The sequence below is a fragment of the Coregonus clupeaformis genome, chromosome 1, assembly GCF_020615455.1.
Source record: "Coregonus clupeaformis isolate EN_2021a chromosome 1, ASM2061545v1, whole genome shotgun sequence".
In the NCBI taxonomy this organism is placed as follows: Eukaryota; Metazoa; Chordata; class Actinopteri; order Salmoniformes; family Salmonidae; genus Coregonus; species Coregonus clupeaformis.
The window spans coordinates 54,620,068-54,639,774 of NC_059192.1; the positions used below are offsets into that span (position 1 = coordinate 54,620,068).

The 19,707-nt window shown below is 39.4% G+C and overlaps 1 long non-coding RNA gene across 1 annotated transcript; it reads right to left on the reverse strand.

Annotated features, from left to right (window-relative positions):
• Positions 1-2,252: 2,252 nt before the first annotated feature.
• On the reverse strand, positions 2,253-4,292 carry LOC123491370. Its single transcript, XR_006661305.1, has 5 exons — positions 4,260-4,292; positions 4,051-4,116; positions 3,910-3,950; positions 2,926-3,306; positions 2,253-2,811 (listed from the first exon to the last, which is right to left on the reverse strand). It is a non-coding gene; the product is annotated as an uncharacterized LOC123491370 (long non-coding RNA).
• Positions 4,293-19,707: the final 15,415 nt, after the last annotated feature.

Consider the following 19,707-nt stretch of genomic DNA (forward strand, 5'->3'; position numbering starts at 1 on the left):
GGTCTAAAGAGCTCCAATATTTCGGTTTCATATTTGCTAGCAATTTACAGAGGCGCTTGAATCAGTAGCCGTATTGTTGTTGTTGAAGAAGCATCCCGTCCACTTGTTTATACGTCACGCAAGAAGCGTAATCTGAAAGACTCATATCGCCATCTGCTGACTGGGTTGGGTAACTACATTGTTTATTCTGGCAAACAATGTCATAAGTCATTTAAAAAATAACCAGATATGTTTTCTCTTACTTCTTACAGCTAATACTTTCCTCTACGCAGACTTAAACCAGAGGGGTGTACAACAAAGCAGGATCAATGAGGTAGCCAGCTAATTTAACAACCCAAAAATGCATATCTAAGTTTAGACTTCTTAGTGAACCAAAAAACCCATAGTTATTTATCAAAGTTAGCTGGCTAACTTATTGATCCTGCTTTGCGGTGTAACCCTCTGAATACGAATATGTACATTATGAATAATACTGTCAGAATAGCAATTGTAAATGTTTGTTATTTCATCTAGATGTGACCATACTATTCCCTTAAAGCCACACTAAGATATGTATGCAACGCAAATGTAAACAATAGAACAACTACATCACATGCAAATATCAATCATCATCAAATAAAACACACACACACAGAGAAAGCCAGAGTTCGAAAATTATCATTTAATCACAGAGCATATACATTAAAACTGACCTAATCTATATTGAAACTGACTAACTCCATGTTGAATTCATGTTTTTTTTCCGTAGTCCTCCTGGGGGCTAAAGGTCCCTAAGCTTCTGCGCATGTGCGGGATGCTCTACCTTACACACAGTCTCTGCTCTACTCATAGAGAACAGGCTACTCTGGCGAGTGGTGCTTGTTTAATTAATTTAGATCAAAGCTGAACCAATGTCTGCAAGATCACATAATGATAGTATTTTACATAACAGAATCAAATATAATAGCATAGTATAATGTTACTGTAAGACAAAAAACACCACCTAAGATATTATGAGATTTTAAAGATGATTGTGCTCATTTTTCTCTCGTGATTTTTAGAGCAGATCGTGTTAACTGTAGCATACCTAGGTTTTGTTTCAATCAAAGCATATATTTTGCCTAGTGGCGCACACTGTTGAGTTCTGGCCGCATGAGATAAAAAATTGACAATTTGCACAAACATCCTAAAATCTCATAAGAAACGTTATACTCTGCATTATATTTGGTTGTGTTATGTAGAATGAATAAGCCTACTATCATTATGTGATCTTGCAGACATGATTCAGCTTTGACCTAACTTTATTAAATGAGCACCATTCTCTATTCATCACTGAAATTCGTCAGAGTAGCCTGTTCTCTGGGCAGCCAAACGAGTAGAGCAGAGACTGCGTTAAATACAGAATCCCGCACATGCCTAGAAGTTTCGGACCTTTAGCTGTCGAAGAGGGTTTCAGAGAATTAGGATCCACAGCTACATCGAAATAAAAAACATACAAATGTATTTTGGAGTACACTTTGTAGAATTTGATTTCATGTGGCATAAACAAAAACATATTATCAGTCAAAAATATGAGACAATTGTGGGAGCACTGATATGATATATCTCTTTCCACACTGGGAGCAGTGGTAAGGCATCTCGCCTGTGTATATTACCTCATGGTTTCTCAGGTTCCCTAACTCTGTAAAACTCTTTCCACACAGGGATCAGTGAGAAGACTTCTCTCCTGTGTGTGTTTTCAGAAATGCTGTTGGGAAAGGTATGTAAAAAGTGTTTTAGACAATAAGTGTGAATTCAGTATTTGCTCACTAATGTGAAATTATCTTACAGCCATGAAGTAAAACCCTGAAGTGTGGTATTTTAATGGTTTCGATTTTCTATGCAGGGGTGTGGTGTCGAGACAACGATGCTGATATGCTGTGTTGACAAGGAATCCGCTGACACTGTACTTTGATTATAAAGGTTTATTATATCAAAAGATTTCAGCGTCAATTTACAGATTTCTGCAGAATCTGGAGAACAACTAACCCAATCTCAAATATGATTATTCTCCCTGTCCTTTGATCAAAACCTGGTATATATCCTATAAGATGGGTGTTTTGGATAGACCAATCCCTGGCTTCCACATATCCAAGTGTCCTCTGTTTCAGGGGGCCCCTATAGTAATGCTTTCCAGATGTTTCAGCAAAGCAGAGTAAAGTTCATCTAACACACCATTTGCAAACCTCAGCCAAAATTATAAATTGTTCAGATACTACAGGGGCATTGGCCGAGGTGCAATAAAGGTGTGGCTTGCATGATTCCACGTCATTCGGTTTGACTGTGTCTGCCATAACACCTCCACACCTGTACCACAGCGCAATGCGCCTTGTTGTAGTCTTATTGAATTGTCACTGGTCTGCATTGCACTGTGGTACAGGTGTGGGGGTGTTATGACAAACACAATAGAGCTGAGTGACGTTTATCATGCAAGCCACATCTTAATGCATCTTGGCCATTGAGCAAGTAGACAACTGTCGTTGGGAAATTGGTAAGCCTACTTGATTTATTCCAAGTACCATTTTTTAATACCTATGTATAATTATTGGTGCAAAGAGCGGCCTGGGGATACAACTCAGTCACGGGTACCTCTGTTACGTGAAGAGAAAATAATTACTGTGTCAATGCATTTGGAATATTTAAGAAGTCTGAAAAAATAGCGCTTAAATCCAAGCATAAACCACTATTATCTAGGGCCATTTTCAAGACAAGACATGCTACGTTACCTTGTGGTCTCATGTAGTCATTGGGGCCCAGTGTGTTGTAAACCACACTGATCTCTCCCTCATCCCTCTGAAATGAAACACACAACTGTTTAATAGGCCTGTATTACATGCTTCCATAGTTGATACATTAATGAATCTACTAGTCAATAAGTGTGAATAGCAGTGATGCCAGTACACTTACTCTGTGGATAATGTATTGGGCAGTGTAAGATATGAGGATGCGGTCACACCAGGAGGGGCAGCGATTGTTCATTTACTGGGTTGGTTTAGTGTAGTCCTCACTATAAGGGTAACTGACAGACAAACAGACAGACAGACCCACAGAGACAGTCAGCAGTAACAGCAGTAACACTCCTCAAGCGGTTGTAATAGTGACAGGGCTGTTAGGGATGATGCTTACCTGGGTGGAAACAGGTTGTCATGCTCAGGCATGAAACATCTCTCCCTGATGAGACCATTCATCTTCACTGCCAGAGTGATCCTCATTTAATGCGATGGAGCTGTCCCCACGTCCAGCCCAGTTGCCAGCGATTAGGGACGGACGGGGAGGAAGGGGGGTTAGCTGGGGGTTAAAGGAGGACGAGGGGGTAAGGACTAAACTGAGGGTTTCGCAAGTTAGATAGGCTGACCTCAACTGAATCCCTGACCTGAGTTATTGCAGTTATTAAATCAAATCAAATGATTTGCTTCCTCAATGTATTAGCTCAGCTCAGAAGGAAACATGGTTTAGGAGTGATACCAACAAAATAATAAACATTGTCTATAGTGGAAGTATCAAATAGCATTGGAACATTTTGGAGAGATTCTTAAAACCATAAAACTGCTGTGCCTTTTAACAAGAACCACACACACACACACACACACACACACATTCACAGAAAGGTTACCCTCCACATACTCTACCAAGCACCTATCTTCATCATTCAGGCTTGTGCACAGTTCAATAAAAAACGATTGACTTACATGACAGAATACTACATTGAAAATCAGAGGACAAATCAGGCACTAATGTCTGGCATACACAAAGATAAGACAAGCGTGTTGTTAGAATTGGGTGTAATTGGCAAATCTCTTCCCATTCTCTGCAACTGCACACGTGTGTGAGTTTGAGTGAGCAACAGGGAAAGCGAGCGAGAAAGAAAGGGTGAAACTTCACATGACTCACCAAGGGAGGTGTCTGTTGCATCGGGACACAAGGTTTTGCACCTGAAAAAAGGGGGGTAAAAGGACAAGTTAAAATAGGATTTTATTTACTTTACAAACATATATTATTAGAAGTGGTGCTATTTCAATTGGATCTACTTACACTAATGTCAGGCAATCATGGGCAGCTATATAGCATGTCTCTTTGGGAATCCAGTCTCAGTGAGACCTGATGCGGAGAAAAAAAAACGTGAAAGGTCAGCCAGATAGTACAGACCTAGCTCTTACCAAGCTGGATAGTAGGAATTAATACACATTGAAGATCAGAGTATCTAAGAGAAAAAACAAAACACAGAAGCATACACAACTTACTGTCAAAGACTTTGGATATAAGGAGGGGTGGTTCTGCTCCCTCATTTCCCTGGGATGTGGCTTAATAGGTCACTGGTAACTGAGTGTAGGGTCCTTGACATGTTTCAGAAACTGTAAAGACAGACACAAATCATTATTAACTATTTAGTTCAATAATCTAGATACTACAAAATACCTTCACTAAGTTAGACAGCCTAGCTAGTACATTCACTATGTTGCCCCTCAGCAATTTGGCAGAACGATGGAGAGAGAGAGAGCGATATTGTAGACAGCAAAACATAGACTATGCATTTCCTAGTCAGCAGGCTAGATGGCTACCTAGATGATTCCTGCAAAAAAAGAGAATCAAGAATAGAAAAAGGCAAGTTGAGAATTAGAATTAGACTACCTACTGTAACAATCTCTCTTCCTCACAAATACATTCAACTATTTTCCTCAATGACATACAGTACCAGTCAAAGAAACCACTACTAAAGGACACCAATAAGAAGAAAAGACTTCCTTTGGCCAAGAAACATGAGCAATGGACATTAGACCGGTGGAAATCTGTCCTTTGGTCTGGAGTCCAAATTTGAGATTTTTGGTTCCAACCGCCGTGTCTATGTGAGATGCTGTGTGGGTGAACAGATGATCTCCACATGTGTATTTCCCACCGTAAAGCATGGAGTAGGAGCTGTTTTGGTGTGGGGGTGATTTTCTGGTGACACTGTCTGTGATTTATTTAGAATTCAAGGCACACTTAACCAGCATGGCTACCACAGCATTCTGCAGAGATACGCCATCCCATCGGTTTTGCGCTTAGTGGGACTATTTGTTTTTCAACCAGACAATGACCCAACACACCAGGCTGTGTAAGGGCTATTTGACCAAGAAGGAGAGTGATAGAGTGCTGCATCAGATGACCTGGCCTCCACAATTACCCGACCTCAACCCAATTGAGATGGTTTGGGATGAGTTGGACCGCAAAGTGAAGGAAAAGCAGCCAACAAGTGCTCAGCATATGTGGGAACTCCTTCAAGACTGTTGGAAAAGCATTCCAGGTGAAGCTGGTTGAGAGAATGCCAAGAGTGTGCAAAGCTGTCATCATGGCTAAGGGTGGCTACTTTAAAGAATCTAAAATCTAAAATATATTTTGATTTGTTTAACACTTTTGTAGTTACTCCATGATTCCATGTGTTATTTCATAGTTTTGATGTCTTCACTATTATTCTACAATGTAGAAAATAGTAAAAATAAAGAAAAACCATTGAAACTGCAAATAAATTCATTAAAAATCCTACAATGTGATTTTCTGGAGAAAAAAAAATCTCAATTTGTCTGTCATAGTTGACGTGTACCTATGATGAAAATTACAGGCCTCTCTCATCTTTTCAAGTGGGAGAACTTGCACAATTGGTGGCTGACTAAATACTTTTTCCCCCCACTGTAGGTAGTGATGACATGACACTAAAATATGGTGGTGTGCAAAACCACTCAAATAACACCCTTGTATTACATAGGCTACAACAGTACATTCAATTCTCCCTTCACACAGGCTAACAGTAAAATGAATTATAAAAGAGGCATGTGTATATTCAATGTAACAAAAACACATTGACAGCTAATAACAGAAGCTAAAAATAGCTTGCGTGAAATATCAGGCTAACTAAGTTAGTTAGATGTTAGCATTCGACAGTTAACGAACAAATCCCATAAAATATAACTATATAATGTCTCAAATGTACACATAAAATACAAATAATGTGAGCTTTCGTTCCTGCAAACAAAACCATTAGATGCTAAAAACATTCATATTGAAACCAAAATCATTGTGCCACCATTTTGTCTCATAAACATAAAAAACTATCCAGCTAGGCTGACTTCATTCACTTTGAATTAAAACAATAATTTGCTCGGTCATAACACTTGAACAACATGTCTAAATGACACAAACTCATTACAGTTATGTTGAACATGTTATCTGAAGATTTCCAATATGAAAATATGCTTACATACTGAACAAAAACAAACAAAAAGTGTAAAGTGTTGGTCCCATGTTTCATGAGCTGAAATAAAAGATCCCAGAAATGTTCCATATGCACAAAAAGCTTATTTCTTTCAGATTTTGTGGACAAATATGTTTACATCCATGTTAGTGAGTATTTCTCAATTGCCAATATAATCCATCCACCTGACAGGTGTGGCATATCAAGAAGCTGATTAAACAGAATGATCATTACACAGGTGCACCTAGTGCTGGAGACAATAAAAGGCCACTCTACAATGTGCAGTTATGTCACACAACACAATGCCACAGATGTCTCAAGTTTTCAGAGTGCATGCAATTGGCCTGCTGACTGCAGGAACGTCCACCAGAGCTGTTGCCAGATAATTTAATGTTCATTTCTCTACCATAAGCTGCCTCCAACATTGTTTTAGAGAATTTAGGAGTACGTCCAACCGGCCTCACAACCGCAGATCATGTGTAGTCACGCTAGCCCAGGACCTCCACATCCGGCTTCTTCACCTGCGGGATCATCTGAGACCAGCCACCCGGACAGCTGAAGAAACTGTGGGTTTGACAACCAAAGAAATTCTGCACAAACTGTTAGAAACCGTCTCAGGGAAGATCATCTGTGTGCTCGTCGTCCTCACCAGGGTCTTGACCTGACTGCAGTTTGGCATCGTAACCAACTTCAGTGGGCAAATGCTCACCTTCGATGGCCACTGGCACGCTAGAGAAGTGTGCTCTTCACGGATGAATCCCGGTTTCAACTGTACCGGGCAGATGGCTGACAGCGTGTATTGCGTGACAGCGTGTTGTGAATAGAGTGCCCCATGGTGGCAGTGAGGTTATGGTATGGGCAGGCATAAGCTATGGACAATGAACACAATTGCATTTTATCGATGGCAATTTGAATGCACAGAGATACCGTGACAAGATCCTGAGGCCCATTGTCGTTCCATTCATCCGCCGCCAATACCTTATGTTTCAGCAAGATAATGCACAGCCCCATGTCGCAAAGACCTGTACACAATTTCTGGAAGCTGAAAATATCCCAGTTCTTCCATGGCTGCATACTCACCAGACATGCCACCCATTGAGCATGTTTGGGATGCTCTGGATCGACGTGTACGACAGCGTGTTACAGTTCCCGCCAATATCCAGCAGCTTCGCACAGCCATTGAAGAGGAGTGGGACAACATTCCACAGGCCACAATCAACAGCCTGATCAACTCTATGCGAAGCAGATGTGTCGCGCTGCATGATGCAAATGGTGGTCACACCAGATACTGACTGGTTTTCTGATCCAAGCCCCTACTTTATTTTTTTAAGGTATCTGACCAACAGATGCATATCTGTATTCCCAGTCATGTGAAATCCATAGATTAGGGCCTAATTAATTTATTTCAATTGACTGATTTCCTTATATGAACTGTAACTCAGTCAAATCTTTGATATTTTTGCGTTTTTTTTGCCCTAAGCTCTAAGACATGAGACGACAGCAGTCTGTTTAAACGCAGTGGCTAATATTCACTGAAAGCGTTGAAAGAGCTTCAGTGTTTTAGCTATGCAAGCTACCAAGGTGGCTGCAGCATCGTTTTATCTCATTAAAGAATATAATTATATGGAAATTTGAATTAGATTTTAAATGAGTGAGAATTTAAAACATCCTATACCACTGCACATCTGCATTTAGGAATTCAGTCAAAATAAGCAGCTAGAGGTCTATACTGCTCCTACATGGTGTAAAAATACATAGATGTACAGTGGGGAAAAAAAGTATTTAGTCAGCCACCAATTGTGCAAGTTCTCCCACTTAAAAAGATGAGAGAGGCCTGTAATTTTCATCATAGGTACACATCAACTATGACAGACAAATTGAGAAAAATAATTCCAGAAAATCACATTGTAGGATTTTTAATGAATGTATTTGCAAATTATGGTGGAAAATAAGTATTTGGTCACCTACAAACAAGCAAGTTTTCTGGCTCTCACAGACCTGTAACTTCTTCTTTAAGAGGCTCCTCTGTCCTCCACTCGTTACCTGTATTAATGGCACCTGTTTGAACTTGTTATCAGTATAAAAGACACCTGTCCACAACCTCAAACAGTCACACTCCAAACTCCACTATGGCCAAGACCAAAGAGCTGTCAAAGGACACCAGAAACAAAATTGTAGACCTGCACCAGGCTGGGAAGACTGAATCTGCAATAGGTAAGCAGCTTGGTTTGAAGAAATTAACTGTGGGAGCAATTATTAGGAAATGGAAGACATACAAGACCACTGATAATCTCCCTCGATCTGGGGCTCCATGCAAGATCTCACCCCGTGGGGTCAAAATGATCACAAGAACGGTGAGCAAAAATCCCAGAACCACACGGGGGATCTAGTGAATGACCTGCAGAGAGCTGGGACCAAAGTAACAAAGCCTACCATCAGTAACACACTACGCCGCCAGGGACTCAAATCCTGCAGTGCCAGACGTGTCCCCCTGCTTAAGCCAGTACATGTCCAGGCCCGTCTGAAGTTTGCTAGAGTGCATTTGGATGATCCAGAAGAGGATTGGGAGAATGTCATATGGTCAGATGAAACCAAAATATAACTTTTTGGTAAAAACTCAACTCGTCGTGTTTGGAGGACAAAGAATGCTGAGTTGCATCCAAAGAACACCATACCTACTGTGAAGCATGGGGGTGGAAACATCATGCTTTGGGGCTGTTTTTCTGCAAAGGGACCAGGACGACTGATCCGTGTAAAGGAAAGAATGAATGGGGCCATGTATCGTGAGATTTTGAGTGAAAACCTCCTTCCATCAGCAAGGGCATTGAAGATGAAACGTGGATGGGTCTTTCAGCATGACAATGATCCCAAACACACCGCCCGGGCAACGAAGGAGTGGCTTCGTAAGAAGCAATTCAAGGTCCTGGAGTGGCCTAGCCAGTCTCCAGATCTCATTCCCATAGAAAATCTTTGGAGGGAGTTGAAAGTCCGTGTTGCCCAGCGACAGCCCCAAAACATCACTGCTCTAGAGGAGATCTGCATGGAGGAATGGGCCAAAATACCAGCAACAGTGTGTGAAAACCTTGTGAAGACTTACAGAAAACGTTTGACCTGTGTCATTGCCAACAAAGGGTATATAACAAAGTATTGAGAAACTTTTGTTATTGACCAAATACTTATTTTCCACCATAATTTGCAAATAAATTTATAAAAAATCCTACAATGTGATTTTCTGGATTTTTTTTCCTCATTTTGTCTGTCATAGTTGACGTGTACCTATGATGAAAATTACAGGCCTCTCTCATCTTTTTAAGTGGGAGAACTTGCACAATTGGTGGCTGACTAAATACTTTTTTCCCCCACTGTATATAATGAACGTCCACTAGTGATTATTTGATAGATTAATTATTAATGACTAATTATTACACCCTGAAACTGTGTGGAATGTGTTAGAATGTGTGAGTGTAGGACCAGTAAAGACTATGACATTGAGCTACTATTCAGCAATGTGAGTAAGAGTTAGGCCAGACAAAGGACAAGGAGAACTGTCTACAGACAACTGAGAAACCAAGATAAAGAGGCCTCCCAATTTAGGGAGGAGAGAAACTGTTATGAAACATGGTGCAGAATATTGTGAGAACGGCGATAACTGAGGAATGCAGGGAGTAGGCTATTATATGAAAGTGTGTGTGTGTATGTATGTGTGTATGCATGTGTGTATATGTGTGTGTGTGTGAACTGATGGTCAGGAGAGCAGTTTTAGAGTGGAAAACTACAGCCCGCCTACAGAGGGGAAGGATCTTTGTATGACGTATGAGTATAAAAGATGGACTCTGAAATTGTGATGGCAGAATTCTCAATGAATAAATATCTCTGACTATGCAGACTGGGACTCTGTCCGTTACTTAAATCCCAAAAGACTTACAACCTTTTGGGAGACGCACAGAGACACTGAAATAGTTTGTTAAATAATTCACATAACAGCTTGGTCCTTCTGAGCCGGCTCCAATACCTGCTTCTGTCATTCCAGGTAACTCTGAAAACCGTCGACGGCCGAATAATACATTCGTAAATAGAAAGTCCTGCCCTTTGACATTAAGGGTTAAGACAGGCCAGAGGACACCTGATTAATGACAGAGATGGTGACGGAATCCAAACCTACATTGAATCTCGGCTGCAAGGATAAGGTCAGTAGTCTTTATTCATTAATTGGGGCAGTCTGGGATTGCTCAGGGTGGATCCGTAACGATTCACGGTAATAGGCCATTACCAAAATAAACTACCCTGTATTCAGAGAACCTGGGGTTAAAGAAATACAGGGAAGAGAAGGGATTTTTGAGTTGTACACCAGAAGGAATTAAAATAGCATGTGTGAGAAATATAATATTAGTAAAGTCAAAAGTCACAAACAACTGTAGATTTTGCTGTAACTCTATCCGTTCTGGAGCCTTACAAACTCCAGGTTACCGATGGTGTTGACCAATAATCATGTAAGGTTGTATACGTGTAAGACCTAATATTTGCTCAAAAGTCACATCTATGAATAATTCCAGGTGGTTGTATAGAGGAGGGAGAACCCATTTCTGTTGTATGAGACTGTCAGGAATGATCAAGATTACATTGTGGGTATAAATTCCTCCGTAGAGTATGAGATAATTCTGGGGGACTAGTCAAGACTACATATACAGGAAGGGGTGGTTCCAGGTGGTTGTATGGAGAAGAAGGAGAACCCATTCCTGTTGTATGAGACTGTCAGCAATTGTCAAGATTACATTGTGGGGATAAATTCCTCCGTAGAGTAGGAGATAATTCTGGGGGACTAGTCAAGAATACCTATACAGGGAGGGGTGATTCCAGGTGTTGTGGTGTGAAGTTTTGAATTACTTGTTATATTGACTTGTTATATAGAAGAGGTGGCTAGTAGAAGCTAGAAAGCGGGAAGAAGGTAGGAAGAAAAGAGAAGTGAGTGAGAGTGAAAGAGAAGTGAATGTTGAGGTCTCAGTGCCTCCCCCAGAGCAGAGGGCAGAAAGGTTATATCCAAACTTGGCAGACCAGGCATGGAGAGAAAATCCAGATGATGAGTACGTAGTGAGGAGAAGGAGAGTGCAGGGGAATAATCTCGCCCCGCCCCCCTCCCGAAGATTAGAAAGAGAACCACAGAAAAACAGATACAAAATAAGGGGATGTTACATAGGGGAATATACAGTGGCAGCAAACATAAGAATAATAACATATGAGGTACACATATGGAAGGAAAGAGAGAACAGATACAAAAGTTCAGATACGGGAAAAATAGAGTACGTTAACACAACTGGATGATTTTTGAAAAGTAGAGTAATAAGGATATTGATCGGGGAAAGTAGGGTGTGGTCTAGTGACCCGAGGCTGAACAAACCACTGGGAATATACCTAAACACAGGAAAGCGAGAGTGGTTTTATAAATTTGAGGTAACTTACAGGAAAGTAATGAGAAAGATAGATGGAAAGTCAGCAATAGAGGTAGAGGAGACAGACAGAGAAGAGTCAGATGGGGCTGGCAGTGGTAAGGGTAAGATGGAGCAATCCTATCCCTTAATAGCCCTGCCAAACCCCAGAGCAGGAGAAGACAACCAGCCTGATACCTTATAAGTATACAGAGCATGGACTCAGAGAGATGTAGTGAGAGCAGTGTCCGGGAAATGACAGTCTATTATTTTTTGGTTCCACGGGTAAAACGTTTGAAGAAGTGATTTGTGTCGATTAAGAATTGGCTAAAAACAACACGAAGGGATTATTTGGAAGGTACCTATAAATTCCTAACGTTATATATGTATGAACTTGCTCACCCAAACGTAGACGTACGTCATGGGTGAGAAAGTAGAGAATATGAGTTTTCTAAGGTTGTACAGTTGTTGGATAATGTGATAAGGTTTAATGGGTAATCGGACAATAACTAATGTGGTTATAGACGTAATGTATAATATAGTAGAAAGCAAATATAGGGTTCCATTGAACTATTATGGTTTATTTGTCATTTCAATGGCATAAGGTGAAATCTGTATTTATGAGTGTAATTCAACAGCTGGTATGGGTGGTAACCGGATACTACTGAGTATTTGGTTTGGTGATGTTGAATGGAAGATTTGTAGCATGGTTTAGGTTAAATAGAAAGGCTCACTTATTCAACAGGAATAGGTGCAGGGAGAGAGTTTTTGTGTTGCCGAATGAGGTGAGTTAAAAACTACTGAGAATAGAGAAGTATTATGGACATACCATCGTAATAAATAAACTGAACCAAACATGACGTTACTACAGCAATAGAGGATGGTTAATGTTGTTACGTTAGTTTTTAAACCCGATGATAGAGGTAAATGCAGAACGCTGTTTGAGAGTGTGTTTTATTTTTGCTACTAGGGGATTTAGTGTTTGGGATGAAAGGGCTGGCTAGTCGGGAGTGATGACGTGGCTGGCTGTGCGACATGGAAGTAGTTGTTTGGCGTGCTTTGAAAGGATCGCAGATTTTGTGGAGGTCCCTGGTTCGAACCTAGGTAGGGACAGTGGGTAAAGCTTTCGCATTGGGCCTATGGACCTAGGTTACTAGGTGGATTGAGAAATGTGAAAGGTTGAATTAGATAGCTTAAGTAGATGAATATTCTAGTTATGTCTATGAAAATATGTTTTTAAGTAGTAATGGGTTGTGGTTACAAGTACTAATGACATGATTTCGTAAGAAGGAAGATGATTAGGGCGGGGGGTGAGAGACAGTACATAATTCAAATGATAAGAATACAATTAAATGTATGCTTATCAACGATAGCAAGTATTTGTTTTATTAATTAGGGCCTAATCAGAGAGAACAGTTAAAGAAATTGAATAGCGAACTGAAAATTGCTATAAAGTTGGGACAATTATTTGAATTGAGAAAAAAATAAAATAATTTATGGTTCTAGTTCGCGGGTAAAAGAGTTGTACTTGCTTGACTGTATCGAGCAGAAGTTTGAATAGCTGAATGAAAAGCATTTCTTTGACAAATTCGAATGGTTATTACTTTATTGTATAGGTTGGGTAACACCAGTGGTGTATGAAAATAATTGGTGATTTCTAAAACGATAATCTGTTTATGGTACATTGAACAATGGGATATAGTTGTGACTATTAGGATGATGAATTGAATAAACATTGGTTATAAGTATGAAGTTATTAAACAATAGGTTTATATTTTAAAAACATCAATGCAACAGGTTGCGATTATTAAATTAATAAAAAGGGGTTATAGGTTTATATTAGAAGGTGTAGTGAACTTAATGAAATGTGGTATTATATAGTGTCTTCCAGAATTGATGGAAGTCTCCTATAGCATTATGTTAAGGGGATGCCTGGGATAAAATATAATGTCTTACTTACACGGAGAATGTGATTGTATTGGCTAATTAATGAAATATGACATTTACAGGGGCGACAGGAACAATAGAAGGGGAGACAGATTTTCCTATGGTGTTGATCAAATAATTGATAATGGATCATTTGAGATGAGATCACATGGAGCAGATTTAGGGGTTCAATAATCATTGTGAGATTTAAAGAGGATATGATCTGAAGGGTAATCAATTAAACATTATCATTGTATACTCAAGGAATTTTGAGTGGTTTTATGGATTAGTTATGAGGAATTAGATTGATACAAATGATTATTGATGAGTTAGGACTGGGGATATCTGTATCATGTTTTGTGTGTACTTACCATCTTTAGATTACTGATGGTAATTGAAGGTTAACAAAATGAATAATTTCTCTTCCAGGAGAAAGAGATTCGCTTATCATTGGAATGTTGCCCAGTGATAGGGGGAGCAGTTTAATGGAGGTAGGCAGTATTTACGTCGTAAAAGTGAGCTACCAAATTAAGTGGGGCCTGGCTATTTGTCACGATCGTCGTAAGAAGCGGACCAAGGCGCAGCGTGATAGGCGTACATCTTTTAATGAGTACTTTACACAATAACAAAACAACAAAACGATACGTGAAGTCTAAAGGTTCACCAACACAAACCTATACAGAACAAGATCCCACCATAAACAGTGCCAAACAGGCTGCCTAAGTATGGTCCCCAATCAGAGACAACAAGCAACAGCTGCCTCTGATTGGGAACCACCCTGGCCAACATAGAAATACATGAACTAGAACAAAACATAGAAAATAACACATATAAAATCCACACCCTGGCTCAACATATAAGAGTCCCCAGAGCCAGGGCGTGACACTATTTTTGGTTGTTGTTTTTCAATTGGGTTTTTCAAATAAAAAACAACACACCTAGTATGATATTTATAAAGGGTTGTTATTTCAATTTTAGGGGTTTTTCAACAGGTCAAAGGTGATAAGTCTTAAAGGAGCACACACACAGTGAATTTTTGACTGAGTTTAGGGTATATATGATTTCTTATGAGAATAAATGTCATGAGGACTTAATGAACACTTGGGATAAGTAACATTTATTAAATATTTAGAATGATGGTAATGTTTAGTATACTATGGGATGGGATAGTTCGTTGAATGATTTCAATTGCCTCTGAACTCTGTTTTGACTTTCTGGTGTTAATTAATCATCCAAACTGGTAATTCTAAAGGCATGAGAAAATGACTTTAAGATAGTTTATTTTACAAAGTTGAGGGTAATTTATAATACTGTGAAAAGTGTAAAGAAGATTATAATTTGGTAATAATATATATGATTTGAACCATAAAATAACAGAAGAGAGAGAGAGCTTTCCCTGAATGAGGGATACCTGTTGCTAGTCAATTGTACTAATCTTGGATTACTTTTACGGGATAGAAGTAAATTGAGGTATTATCAAATGTTGTCATTTAAATTTCATTTTTATTATGCTTTAATAAACAATAAGTTGGTATTTGAAACTAAATTAATGCAATGAGCTGCAGTAATCAGAGGAAGGCACAATCTAATGCGAAACAGCTATTACCTAGATCATTTATTTAGTAATGAGACCAGGAAGATAGGAGCAATAAAGAAGCAAGGGACAGTCTCAAAAATAAATAAAGGATGGCAATTGGATGATAAATTACCAATATTACCTAAGTGATTGTTTAGGTAGGTGGTAATATTGACACATGGGCAGTGACATGTGTCAAGAGGAGGGGTGGATGGTAGAGCAGATTAGACAACACTTTGTTGCATATGGGATTACTAATTATTTTAAAAAAAAACTTTTGTTCAAGATGTGTTATCTGTGCTCAAAATAATCACCAGGGCAGACAAAGGGCACCTCAGGGTGAGTATCCTCCGGCTAAGTACCCCTTCCAGCAATTGGAAATTGATTTTATAGAGTTATCACGAAGTGAAGGGAAGACATTTAGAGCAACCCCAGATAAAGATGGGTTATCCCCCTTTGAGAAAGTGTTTGGAAGACCTTACAGAATGCCACAGTTGGCAGGACCAGACAGACATAGAACTAGAGAATACACTAACAGAACACATGAGAAAATTGTTCGTTAACCATACCCGTATGTCTAAGAATTTGTGTCCTACAGGAGAATTAAAGGAGAAGGTGATTCATAGTATATAACCTGGAGACTGGGTGTGGATCCAATCGTTGAGGAAAAAGGATTGAAAGCAGTCACGCTGGGAGGGACCATACCAAGTCCTATTGGTAACTGCCTTCGCTATAAGAATAGCTGAGAGAGCCACTTGGGTCCACGTTACCCACTGCAAAAAGGTAGGCCCACATACCAACACCGTTGAACACACACAGAGTTAAAGAGAATAACTGACCCATTAGGGTTCAGGGGTAAACTCTGTTAACGAAGAAACCCTACCCCGACCTTTCATCACTGTGGGGTGTTTATAGAGGTGTGGGTATGGGGAAGTACCAGGCAGGTGAGTCAGGGACAGGATTGGGATGGCGGTTTTGGGGATTTTGGAGGACTCTGAGCTGCATCATCATGTTAACCATATTATGGATTAATCCAGGTCAACCTAAACAGAGAAATTATGCACTGATTCGATCTCGTAGAAATACTGAAACCAAGAAAGACTATTGGGGGAATGATTATTTTAATAGTTAAAGTCAGTTTAGGACAAGATGGGGGATTCAAGATACCATTCAACTTCTCCCATGAAGAGATAGGAGGTTTTGGGGGCTTTGGTAAGAAGGGGGCGTGTACAAGAAAGTTAGGTCCTAAAAGGTATGGTAAATACATTTGCACTGGGGAACGCTCATGTCCTTGGGCAATGGTGTTTAAACATACCTGGGGAACATACTATGAGAATGGAATGGACGCAGTACACCGATGGGGAATTAAACAAACCCATGATAAATGTAAAACGGAACTGGTGATAACGGTAAAGTCAATTATGCAAGATGACATAGCAAGGAACTATTGGGCCTGTGTTGATGATTTCGGGGTAGATATATGTTTGAGGTTCATTTTTCAGGAGAGAAATGAATCTTCCACCCCCGAGACAGAACAGCAGGTAGATCTAATGTTATCACCAGAGGTACCAAAAAACTAGTCTAATAACCTTTGGAAGGCCCTCAGAAGGAATCCTAAATAGCACTAAACCACCAAGGGTAGAATATTTTCTCTTGCAGGAAATGAACCAAGGAGAAGTAGAAGGAATTTCAAATGAGAACTTCTGGGTAAGGTGGATGAACAACACAGCTAGGGTGTTGGGTCAAACTAATTGTTATGCCTGTTCAACAGGTAGGCCAACCCTTGTAACTGCACCTATGCCTCAGACCATGTTCTCTTATGTGATAGATTTGGGATCAAACCAAACCTCACCTAATTGTTCTGATATTAAAATAACCACTCTTAAAAAGGATAATACTAAGGCACCCCAATTCACCATGAACCTCGGAGATTATCAATGTTATAGACACCAAAGTAATGTGAATCACAGATCAAATTGGAGAAGGGTTTACAACAACGTTTTTCTGGTGGGTTACAATTGATAAAAATGTTTACTGGATTAATTACATCTACAAAGGTTTGTTAATTAGACAGGGGATGCAGTGAAGAGCATCTCAGGCCAACTATCCGCCACCCCACTCATCACCTGCAGAATAGTTTGGTTCTCGAAATGCTTTTAGCAGAGAAGGGCGGATTTGCAAGATGGTGGGAGGTCATTGTTGTATGTTTATCCCCAACAATACAGCCCCAGATGTTACAGTAACTAGAGCACTGGCAGGTCTCACTGCATAAAGTAAAGAATGGGCTGAGAACTGGGGGGTGAATACATCAATGACTGGTTGTTTTGATAAAATGTTTGGTAAATGGAAAACTATTGTTGTAACTATTTTAGGCGCGGCAATCGCGTCTATGGGTATGCTTGTTCTTTGTGGATGTTGTCTTATTCCCTGTGTCCGAGGATTGGTGAGCAAGGCGTTGGAGCAGTATCACAGCAGATGGTGAGATACGGCCCAATCCCGGACTCCGACCTAAGGAATGAAGAATATGACCCACCAGGCTTGGTGGAGGACGACGATGATTCAGATAGTTTGAGACTGGATGTTTTCCTAGAACTATAAATCTCTAGTTTAAAAGTTATTGTAATGATCTTTTGTGTATTATAGTCTCATTTTAAGTATGATGTACTAGTTACCATTGCTAAAAAGTAACGTTACACTTTTAATCATGGGGTAACCCTGATGAACCTGTATTGAATGAGACATTTTTTTATGTTTTTATATGCAAACCAACTTATATGCTTCAATGTGTGTGATTCATTTCTATAACAACATATATTTTGTATGTGTGTAATATTTAGTCAAAGGGTGGATTGATAGATTAATTATTAATGACTAATTATTACACCCTGAAACTGTGTGGAATGTGTTAGAATGTGTGAGTGTAGGACCAGTAAAGACTATGACATTGAGCTACTATTCAGCAACGTGAGTAAGAGTTAGGCCAGACAAAGGACAAGGAGAACTGTCTACAGACAACTGAGAAACCAAGATAAAGAGGCCTCCCAATTTAGAGAGGAGAGAAACTGTTATGAAACATGGTGCAGAATATTGTGAGAATGGCGATAACTGAGGAATGCAGGGAGTAGGCTATGATAAGAAAGTGTGTGTGTGTATGTATGTGTGTATGCATGTGTGTGTGTGTGAACTGATGGTCAGGAGAGCAGTTTTAGAGTGGAAAACTACAGCCCGCCTACAGAGGGGAAGGATCTTTGTATGACGTATGAGTATAAAAGACGGACTCTGAAATTGTGATGGCAGAATTCTCAATGAATAAATATCTCTGACTATGCAGACCGGGACTCTGTCCGTTACTTAAATCCCAAAAGACTTACAACCTTTTGATAGACACACAGAGACACTGAAATAGTTTGTTAAATAATTCACATAACACTATTGAATAACACAGTTAAAAAATACGAATATAATTTTTATTAGGATAAAATATTTTTCGTTAATCAAATCCTTTTTTACAATCAGAACCTGTGTTTTCTGACATGGTGGAATAATGCTGATGGGAACATTCATGAGGTAGTGAAGGTTTTTCATGTCAACAACTTACTATGTTGTTATCAGAACAATGACATCACGTTCATACACCTTTATCTTGATGACTAGTACACAAATGAACTCAATGCAACAAAACAACTAATTTCAAGAGGTTTCATTCAAGGTTAGAATCAATAAATGCACATTCTATTAATCTATTGAATAATTTACATTTTAAAATATCCAACTCATATAATGAACATCTAATGGTTCATACTTATATTCAGTATATCATAGTTCAAAACAAAACATTCAAAAGATTTAATCTGTTTTAGACATGATCAAATAACTGCTGTATTTGAAGCACAACTTCCTTCTGCCCAATTTCCCTGATGTTGCTACGGTAATCAAGCTGTTTTTACCATCCCTGCAACTGTGGCTTCCGCGGAGAGATTGTTTTCTAAACTAAAACTCATAAAGAACTACCTTAATAAGCATTAGGTTCTCGGTCTGATATGCGCTTTAAAACACCTGAGTAAGCTCCACTCTTTGCACAGGTGCCGTCTTAGCCTTGACCACGGCATTTGTTCACTGATATCCCATTATACTTTCTTTTTTCTTTTTAACTTTTTCAGTCATATTCCTGAAGCCCAAATACATGTGGAAATTAAAAACGTTTATGAATAACGTTTTGGAGGACTACTGTCATTGATTTATTAAAAAATAAATAAATAAATAGACATCGATGACAGGAGCATGGCCCCAGAGCTCGTGGACCCCCCTTCTTGCGGCGGCTGCAGGGGTGTCGGGTACACCAGTGCAGCAGACCTATTTTTCAGTAAGCTTTCATACATACAATTTGATTTCATGTGGCATAAACAAAAACACAAATTCTCAGTCAAAAACATAAGTCAGAACACAGCCTCTCTATTCTCTCATGTGATTGCAGGTCCTCTGACTTGTTAAATATGTTGTGTATTTTTTTATGTTGGTAGGGCTTTTCTTTTGTGTGT